The sequence below is a fragment of the Rutidosis leptorrhynchoides genome, chromosome 1 (assembly GCF_046630445.1).
Source record: "Rutidosis leptorrhynchoides isolate AG116_Rl617_1_P2 chromosome 1, CSIRO_AGI_Rlap_v1, whole genome shotgun sequence".
NCBI lineage: Eukaryota > Viridiplantae > Streptophyta > Magnoliopsida > Asterales > Asteraceae > Rutidosis > Rutidosis leptorrhynchoides.
In genome coordinates, this window is record NC_092333.1 from 27,359,961 (window position 1) to 27,371,454 (window position 11,494).

Genomic DNA, 11,494 nt, shown 5'->3' on the forward strand with positions numbered 1-11,494 from the left:
ACAAAGGATGCACAACGATCGAATGTGGGATAGTCAGCAGCGAATGGAGCAACGACAGATTGCTCAAGTGCACGATCAGGGATGGATGAGTTATGGTATTGATTGGAATAACCATAACTCAGAGTTGTTTTATTCCAACCCCGAGCAGTACTATGGGACGACACGTCTGACACCCCAATATTACACGGATCCTCAAAACCCACCTCCGCCTCACCCGATTTATGATAATACCGCTGCGTTTCAGGATGCTCGGAACAGATTTGAGCAGCAATATCCACAGGGACGCCCGTACAGAGATGGTTCGGGTAATTATTTTTGGCCGTTTGATAACTAGGCCTGCGTGCCTTTGATCATTTTGTACTTTGTTTTGAGACAATTTAATTTGTGCGGTGTGATTTTAGACAATATTTTGGTTTGTAATAATTTACTAATGGTGTGGTTTGATAAACGGTTGTGGTTGTAAAAACACCGTTATTTTTATTATGATTTGTGTGGTTTGTTAATTTGTGCAGCATGATTGAACTTCAAAGACTGGCATTAAGTTCAGCGACATTTGATATTATGATATGTGTATGATGATAATCGCGGAATGGACGATGCTCTTATGCTGGCAGTAAGTTCAGCGGCATCCGTCTACATATTCCACGATTTACAGGTTAAAAATTGAAAATTTCTACAATCACCCTATCACTTTGCCCTCTAAATTTAATCCTTTTTGTGATTTCATGCAATGAGGGCCTTGCATGATCTCAAGTGTGGGGTGGGGAATAGAAATTTATCGGGAACTCGTTTCACAAAAATTAAGGCGTTTATTATAAAATTTTAAAATTTTCATGTAAGCCTTAAAAACGATTAAAAGCCCAAAAACCACGTTATACACATTATGGTCTTAAAATCTAGAAAATAAATGTTGGTTTACATTTTAAATTATTAATAGTCTTTGAAGTTGCACTATCATTCAATTATTTGAATGAAAATCCTACTAGTTTAGTAAGCTAACTTGTAGGTCACTTGTACCAAAACGAGTGTAAACCGTGAGAGAGCGGTGATTGTATAGCGTGGTCGGAAACCGGATCTCGCGCCAGATCGAAAACCTTAAGGACGATCCTCATTGTTTCTCCTAACAAGGACAATGTTGCGTCCTACCACCTATTATAACCAATAGGATGTATCTGTTCCATCCTCAAGGAAGTAAAGTCTTCCGAATGACACACTTACTGATTCAATTCAGAAGATGTAGTCCAGACCAGTTGTAGGGTGACAAAAAACTCTTGAAAAGTCATTACTAACATCGACTGGAAATCTACCAGGCCTCAACGTCAAACAGGGAAACTGGTAGTCAAGGTTTGTCTCAATGAGGGGGATTAACTAGTAAAACGGGGGGCACCATGTATACACAAAATGTTAGTGATTTATCAGATCCCCGGAAGGATAACCTCCAGAAAGGTAATATATCAGCTTTTAAGCCTGGTGAACTTCAATCTTTATGATTGACTTAACGGATTAGATGATTACCTCATGATTATCGATGATATCCGGACGTAATGTGTATCCTCCTAAGCACATTATTTTCTACCGACATCTCGCGATGTTAGGTACCGTGGGAGGGATTGGCTTGACCAATAGCGGGAAACCCGCACTCATTTTTCAAAATTCAGAAAAATCCGACAAAATCGGAAAACGTGTCTAGTATTAAAAACTAGCATGATATTTTCAAAACCATAAAACGTTTTTATCAAGGTCCTGATTTCCCTAGGATCAAATTTTTCGGATACTTGGCTCTAATCTCCCAAAAATGTGTGTGTGTGTTTCCATCGTGTATATAGCGTGCGTGTGATTTCAATAAAAGTGTACTGTACTTAAAGCGTGTGTTTCATATAGTGTGAGTTGTGTTTCATATCAACGTGTGTGTTTCGTGTGCTTCGAATGATTCATGTAATGTTTGTAATATATATTGTGTGATTGTATTTGATAATTGTTCCACTTTGTAAAGAAAGAATTGCTTGAGGACAAGCAAGGTTTAAGTGTGGGGTGTTTTGATATTGCTCAATAACATCATATATATCTATCGCAATATCACTAAAAACGCTCTAGAATCAAAGATGATGAAGGTGTTCTACAAGCTATAGGCCAAGATGTACAAATTCGTATCGGAAGAATGATTTACAAAGAATTTTGATGATTTATGACATTGGTTGATCCCGATACGAGTTAGGGTCAAGATAGCACTCTAAAATGATAAAACAAGGCTTCCGATATGTTAGGGTTCGTCCAAATGAAGTAATATTGAAAAGAAAACGTAACAGTCAAAATTGGCACGACGGGACACCGTCTAGGTTTGTCGGGACTCCGTCTAGCTCTGTTTAGTGGGACGCCGTCCTGAACTTTGGGACGCCGTCTAGCTCTGTTTAGTGGGACGCCGTCCTGAATTTTGGGACGCCGTCTAGCTCTGTTTAGTGGGACGCCGTCCTGAATTTTGGGACGACGTCCCGTAGTAGGTGTAGCCGACTTTTTGACTTTTTACCTACTCTCTCCACTTTAAAACTTCAGTTTTTGAGGGACTGTTTCATCAGAATACGAACCAGAGAGTTTAGAGGCGATTTTCAGGAGCAAATTGGAGAACTCCAACCTCTTTGAAGAGGCTCAACATCAAGGCATCATCCATCAAAACCTTCTTCATCCAAGAACTCTTATTCTTGTAGGTTATTTACTTGTTCTCAGCAATGATTTCAGTTAATAATTTGATTGTATTGTTGTCTGTTACCATGATTGTTGGCTAGTTTCTATAATGTTTGTCTAGATTAATAACCAAGGTATTGGATGTAATCTTATTGATTGAATGTATTATGCGTGATAGATTGAAGCTTGAATTAAGAACCATGCTTATTGTTGTTAAAATCATTTGTATCTAGTTAATTGATATGTTGTTGATAAAGAGAACTCTTGTTGATGTATCATATTGATTTACAATCAACTTGTCTTAGATTGATTGTTTGCTAAACCGGACCAAGGGGGTAAACTAGATTAAAACGGTTAAACAAAATAGGAATGAATTGTGTAGAGCGAACGCAAAGACAATTGTTATTCAAGTCTTTGATCTTGTTGATCAACTAGTCACAAACGAAAAGGTCTAAGTAATAGGGAACCCTCGCTTAGTAATTCTAGTTTGAGTACTTGCTAAAGAGAACTCTTGGCGAGTCAATTTAGGTGATTAGCATGCTTATAGTTATTTGATTACAAATACAAGAACCATAGTGAAAAGGGAACCCTTGATCTTGTTATTGTATTTGCGTGTTTATCCGAGAGAACTCTTAGTGAACCTATTAGATAACTACACACATAATTATTCAATCAGGACTTAATATCTAAAAATACATCCAATACCGAGGGTAAAATATCTAGATAAACATTTCATCTCTTTGATTTAATTCAAAACTATCTTACTTGCTTTATTTGCATTTATTCTCATTTCATAAACTTAAAAGACAAAAATATTGTTTTTACATTTAACCTTCTTTGATTTGGCTAAATCGTTAAATAGCCACCAAAACATAAAACTTGTACTTTTAACTTTCATTCACTTAGTTAATCATAATATAGTTTCTAATTCTAGTTTGACTGATATAACTGTCCTTGGAACGATACACGGAACTAAACCAGTTACTATACTACTACACGATCGGGTACACTGCCCGTTAGTGTGTAGCAATCTCTAAAACCGGTATTTTCCATACGATAATTCATATACCACTTTTCGCGCATCAATAGACTTCAGTCATCTTCTTTTTCAGATAATTTCGTGCAATTGGTTAATGATTCGGTTCTGAATGTGGGTCAGACTGAAGGTGATCAGGTTACTTCGGATACTCCCTTTGTGTTTGGTGGTGGTGTTGGTCAAGACGATATAGGTATGGGGAATGAAGAGGTCGAGGTCATTTGTTCGTCTCCGTTGGCAATGGGTAAGAATTGTAGTGACAACGTCAAGTCGTCGGTTATAGATGGTATGAGTATTGGTAGATCTTCCTCTGTTTCTTTCTCGTTAGATAAGGTACAAGCCGCTTTGGACTCTCAAGGTTTTCGTAAACGTAAACGGACTAAGGTTAGTAGTTCAGGTGGCGGGTCAGATCGTGTTGTTGTTTTGGGGATTGCGAAGGGTGGTTTGGCTGGGCAAGATGTTCAGGTGGAAGATGACTGTGATGTTCGAGTGAATTTGAGTAATAAGCTTGATGGATTACTTACGGGTCGTGGGGTGGGTTTGAGTGGCAACAAGGATGTTGGGCCAAGGTTCGGTAATGGGCCGAGTATCGGGACTGGGCTAGGTCAGGGGCCTGGGCGGGGGTCTGCTTCGAATGCGAGTGTAGGTGATGGCGGTTCGTCGGGTAAAGTGTTTAGCTTTTTTGAGGAGGCGGTTAAGGATATTGAAGGTTTGGTTAGGGTCGAGGGCAAGTTGATTGGATCGAAGATGCTTCCGAAATATAAAGAAGGTGCGAGGTCTAGGACTAAGAAGGGTAAAGGAGTGGCGGTCGTGAAGGCTACTGTTAATGGTTAGTGTCGTCCCCGTTTTGTTATTCGCGTTTTAGTTTGTTTTATCTTGTGTTGTTTGTGTAGGAGTATGTTTGGTTTAGTTTGGTTGTTCTTGTGTTGTTGTGTAGTGCGTTTAGAGGTTGATTTGTTGTAGCTCTTATGTTGTGGTGTTGTTTTGGCCTCGGTGCCCTCGTTTGTATCTTTGTCCGAGTCTTCATTTTTTTGATGAAGTTCTCGTGTTTTATGAAGTTTATGTTTTTTGTCAAAAAAAAAAAAAAAAAAAAACTAATTATTAACTGTTTTAATATTACTAGTATTAAGAATTAAGAATTGCCTTTTTCATTTTCACCTATGCACACTAGTACAATATGAATAAAGGTTATCTAACTTGTGTCTTTACCTCATGTTAACAATTCGTTGACAAATAATTAATTAATGTCTACAACAACAATAATATTTAAATTCGTTATCACTGAGTATGAAAGATGCAAAAGACAAACAATCGTAAGTTCGTAACTCTACTCTATAACCGGGAAAACCACTTTCAAAAGGACCTTACGTACACCCTAGACAATGTACATTTTGTTTGGCTTCACAATTAAAAAGTAACAAAAAGAAAGTTTGTAAATATCTATTATTTCAATTTTATTTTAAAATTACCATTGATTGATTGATTGATTGATGATAGCACAAAACCTAATACAACATAGATATCAGGGTCGTTGTGCGATTGTAAGCAATCGCACATGGTCTAAAATTTTGAAAGGGGTCGAAATTTTTGATATGGTCCATATATTATATTCTTTTAATGATGGAACAAAATAATATATTAATTCTAAAACAATTTTACACAATGAAAGGGAAAGTTGGAGACCAATCAAAAATTATGAAGATACAAACACTTCTTCAATGAATATTTAATAATTTAATTAAGAGTCGTAATGAATTAAACGTTGATAATTGTTGATAATGATATCTTGGAGAGTATTGACGACAAAGAGTTTTAACAACCTGCTTTCAAAAATTTTAGAAGTGTCATTTTACTTAAAAATAAGTTTAAGTATAATAATATGACGACTATTTGAGAATAAAATACTTTGATGTAGTTATTTTGAGAGATTTTTTTTTTTTGCTTTTTATTACTTTCAATAATATTGAATTTTATGTGTATTCAAATAATTAACTATTATGAGGATCTATTTTATATGTCGGACGAAGCCTTTAAAATTAATGAGACAGCCCTGAAAGAAACACAAGATAAAACAAACGTATAGTCACCAAATCATAACCTTCATTTCAAACCGGTCACCAACAACCTTAAGGTTAAATTCAAAAATGTATAAAATCTCATACTCATATACAGGGGATAAAGATGGTCATGGCGGAAAAAACAAACTCACGATCCATGGGTATTTGTACTCGTGATGGGCAGGGGACGTGTAAAATTTTGTACCCGTTGACGAGTCGTTGGCGAATCTTGGATATGTAATACCTGTTACATTAAAATTTTCTCCATAAATCCGTGATACGCGTTTGAGAAACTCACATCTATACTCGTTAACCCCCCCAAAAAATTATTAGATATTCTCATGACCCGTCCTAATCCATCTGGACGAATACATTACATTTGGTTACATCACGAGGTACTTGACCTCTATATGATACATTTTACAAATATTGCATTCGTTTTTGAAAGACAAACTTTCATTACATCGAAAGTTGACAGCATGCATACCATTTCATAATATATAAAATTATAATTGACTTAATAATAATCTTGATGAACTCAACGACTCGAATACAACGTCTTTTGAAATATGTCATGAATGACTCCAAGTAGTATCTCTAAAATGAGCAAATGCACATCGGAAGATTTCTTTCATACCTGAGAGTAAACATGCTTTAAAGTATCAACCAAAAGGTTGGTGAGTTCATTAGTTTATCAAAATCTATCATTTCCATAATTTTAATAGACCACAAGATTTCCTTTATTCAATAATCATGCACTCGCAAATGTTTAAAAATCATTCATATGGATTGAACACCTAGTAACCGACATTAACATCATGCATATAGAATATCCCTAAAACAGAAATCCATCTGTATAATATAAACTCGAAGTACTAAAGCATACCATTTTCCAGTATGGGGGGAGTTAGTGCCCGTAGATCTACCTTTAGGATTCGCGTTGTAAAGACCCGTACTAATCCATCCGGACAAAGTCCATATCGATTATAAACGATTCACAACAGTTGATTACATCGCGAGGTACTTGACCTCTATATGATACATTTTACAAACATTGCATTCGTTTTTGAAAAGACAATCTTTCATTACATCGAAAGTTGACGGCGTGCATACCAATGTATAATATATATCTAACTATAATTGATTTAATAATAATCCTGATGAACTCAAAGACTCGAATGCAACGTCTTTTGAAGTATGTTATGAAAGACTCCAAGTAATATCTTTAAGTTGAGCAAATGCACAGCGGAAGACTTCGTTCATACCTGAGAATAAACATGCTTTCAAGTGTCAACCAAAAGGTTGGTGAGTTCATTAGTTTAACATAAATAATCATTTCATAATTTTTAATAGACCACAAGATTTCATATTTCCAGTTCTCATAAACACACGTCCCATACATAGAGACAAAAATATCATTCATATGGATTGAACACCTGGTAACCGACATTCACAATATACATATAAGAATATCCCCATCATTCCGGGATCCTCCTTCGGACATGATATAAATTTCGAAGTACTAAAGCATCCGGTACTTTGGATGGGGCTTGTTGGGCCCGATAGATCTATCTTTAGAGTTCGCATCAATTAGGGTGTTTGTTCCCTAATTCTTAGATTACCAGACTATATAAAAAGGAAATATTTGATTAGATAATCCAACCATAGAATGTAGTTTCGATTACTTGTGTCTATTTCGTAAAACAGTTATAAAAACAGCGCATGTATTCTCAGTCCCAAAAATATATATTGCGAAAGCATTTAAAAAGGGAATAATGAAACTCACCTAATGTATTTTGTAGTAAAAATACATATGACGACATTGAACAACTAAATAATGCAGGGTTGGCCTCGGATTCACGAACCTATATCAGTTGCATATATATTAACTCGTATCCCAATCAATCAAATAAGTTTACATATATTTTATAATTTCCTAAAATTAGTATCTTTAATAAATGTATGTTATATAATTTAATTAAAGTTTTATCAATATAAATGGTGATATATTAGTTAAAAACATATTAATACGTAATATTAGTTGTCTTGTAATATATTTTTATATAGATAACCTTTGTTTGTTAAAGATAATAATTATAATAATACTAAAAATAATAATAGTAATGATAATAATAAAAATGTTAATACTTTTAATAATAATGATAATATTAATAATAAAAGGATAAAAATGTTATATGTTAATAATGATAATAATAATTATAACGCTAGTAGTAATAATAATAATAATAATACTTATACGATTAATAATAATAACGGTTATAATACTTTATAATTACGATTGTGATATTAATACTAATAATAATAATTACTATACTTATATCATTTATAATACTTTCAATAACAATAATAATAATAATCACAATAATAATAAATAATAATAAAGATAATAATAATGATATTTAATATTAGTAAGAAGGCTACCTCACAAGAAAGAATCCCATAAAAAAAATAACTGCTCTCCACCTGGATCGAACCCGAGACCTTTCACTCAATCACAAACACACAACACCACTCAGCTACTTCCATTTTTCTGATTAATTCTTCAAACCAATTTTATTTAACCCAACTAATTCGGTTTCCTTCTTTCCTCTTTTTCAAAAAAAAATAATACCACCGCCCGGGATCGAACCCACAACCTCCCGTTCATCACAAACACCCTTAGTCATCTAAGCTGCCATGTCTTTCTTGAAATATTTCGTACGCTCAAATATATAAACTATATTAAACTGTTTATTATCATCATCCTATCATCTTCCATTAACTTAACCTTATCATCTTTAATCAACTGTTATCATCATCATCAATCGGCATTTTCATCATCATCATTCTTTCACGTATTAACATCATCTTGTTACAAATACCCATTCTATTCATCATCATCTTGCTCGTAACATCAGGATCATTATCATTACGATCACATAAAATCATAAACTCTATTCATCATCTTTCAACTAACATAGTTACTCGTCATCATCATTAATATAATCAACCTCATCCTCGTATGCTATTGTCACGATCATGTATATCATTGATTGAACTATTCGGTACATAAATGCAAGATGACATTCAATATAATTTTAAACAAAAAGAGTTGAGACAAAAAGGTTTCCTTTGCTCCTGTAATTGACGAGAGGAGACCCACAACTCATCCCACTTGTAGATCAAAACTCTCCCTTGATAGAAAAAAATAAAATGCAAATTATATATACCAAGATATCATCATCACACATTTATTAAATATATCATAAAAGGAAACAAGACTTTCCCTTTTTGTCTCCCTCTAAACTCGTCCACCGAAAGAAAAAAATGAAAAGGAGTTCCCACATTTCACTTTACACCTAGCAATTGCTTTATATGATTAGGAATTATAATATTCGGTAGTGGGGATTTTTGTTGGTTTTAAATGGGAAAAGAAACAGCTAACGGGATTAAAGTGGTGATTTAGTTCATGCCTTGGGTCGATAGAACAAGAGGAAAGGAAAGAAAAGGAAAGAAAAAAAAAAGGTGATGATGGTTCGTTCATAATATTGGGGTGAGTTATCAAACACAAACAGATATTAGGAAGTAATAAAAAAATTGTAGCAGTTTTTCCAGGGTTTTCGTGGTGTTTGGACTGGAACAAGGAAGAAAGAAAAATGTGCAGCAAGAAGATGTTTTCATAGTGGTTATAAGCCTGAATGAAACGTATATACATATAGCAGCAGTAGCCGTTTGTTTTCTAGCTGTGTAGGTTACAAGATTACGCAGCAGCAACGATGGCTTGCGGTAGTTTGCCGTAGGTGATGATGAATGTGTAGCTCGACCTGACAGATAAAGAAACAGAAAGGAAAAGAACGGAAGTGGGTGTGTTTCATGATCAAGGTGATGGTGGATAAAAATCTATATTTTTCTTTCCATCTATATACTTTGTATTTGTATATGTAATTATATATATAAATTGTGGTGATACAACAATAATAAATGATCAAGTTTTTGTATTGTAGGGCTCATGGTGGTCGACAGACATATTCGAGTTAGAAGGAAACGAACAAAGAGAGAAAATAAAAGTGAAGTCGATTGATAACTGCCTTTGTCTTGTACCTAAGATTGTATTCGATTTGCAACCAAATTAGGGACAGGAAACAACAATCAACAAAGTTTGAAAGTGAAAGGAAATGATTTCTGTATTGTTTATATTCTATATTGTTTGATGTTAATTTAATAAATACAATTATAGTCATAATAATAATAATACTTTCAATAATATAAAAAAAATAACAATAATAATATTAATAACAAATATAATGATAATCATTAACAATATTGTTAATAATGATCTTAACAATAATAATATAATTGATAATATTAATAAGTGGTATTATAATAATATTAACGATAATTATAATAGTTTTAATAATTTTAGTAATATTAATAATACTGATATTAGTATTACATTCATATTAATATTAATAATAAATAATAATAATGAACTAATAATAACAATATTGGTATAACAATTATATTGTTAACTTGTAACCCCATTTAATATATTAATACTACAATTTATTAATTATACAATATATTGTATGATATCTTTCAATGAATATTTAATATTTATGAATTTTATATATATACAAAATACATATAATAATAATAATAATAATAATAGGAATCATACATCTTTATATATATATAGAGTCATTTTAATTAAAACTTAATTACTCTGTATATTATTTTATATTCATATATATATACTTATATTTATATTTATATAGATACATATACATGTTTATTTACAAACAACTGTTCGTGAATCGTCAGAAACGGTCACAGGTCAAATGCATTCATGAAAATAGTTCAAACATTATGAGACTCAGTTTAATAGACTTTTGCTTATCGTGTCGAAATCTCATAAGATTAAGTTTAAATTTGGTCGAAAATTCTCGGGTCATCACAGTACCTACCCGTTAAAGAAATTTCGTCCCGAAATTTGAGTGAGGTGGTCATGGCTAACAATAAAAATGTTTTCATGACGAATATGAGTTGATAAACTGAGTTTTATCATCATTGAGTAATATGGATAAAAATAATTCGATTATTCGAAGAGTACGAATGAAGCTATCACCAAAGAGTGAAATAGGAAAGTAAAGATTCATCTTAACTTTTGATAGAGTCAGGGTTGAATTCCGGAATTCAAGGGATTTAAAGAAAATCTTCGAAATCCAAAAGATTTGATTCTGCGGCGAATAAGGAAATTAAAATCTCAATAATTAAATACCGTTGTTTACCTCGATTACTCTGTCTGATTTTTTTTTCATTATAAATCAAACTCTTTCGTTCCATTATTCTCACCATTCCTATACTTTCCTTCTTGTTTCATACATCCAAAAGATTCTGAAAATATTTAATTCAGTTCTGATCCTTGTCCTCATCCTTACTATCACAACAATCATTCTCCTTTTCCAACTTCCACCAGAGGAATCTGCTTTCTTCTACTTCGCCCTTGGGATTATAATGTTTTTAATTCTCCCGTGTATTTATGTTGCTATAAACATTGATATATACGGTTTGTAATTTATGTGTTGCTATCGGGATTTATATTCTCCCTTAAATTTCAAAGCTCTATGCTTTTGTTTTCTCTTCCCGACTTCAAGTCAAGCGAATAATGGTCCAGAATTTGTAGATATAGAGTTTCGAATGATTATAATGTTCTAAGCAGGAA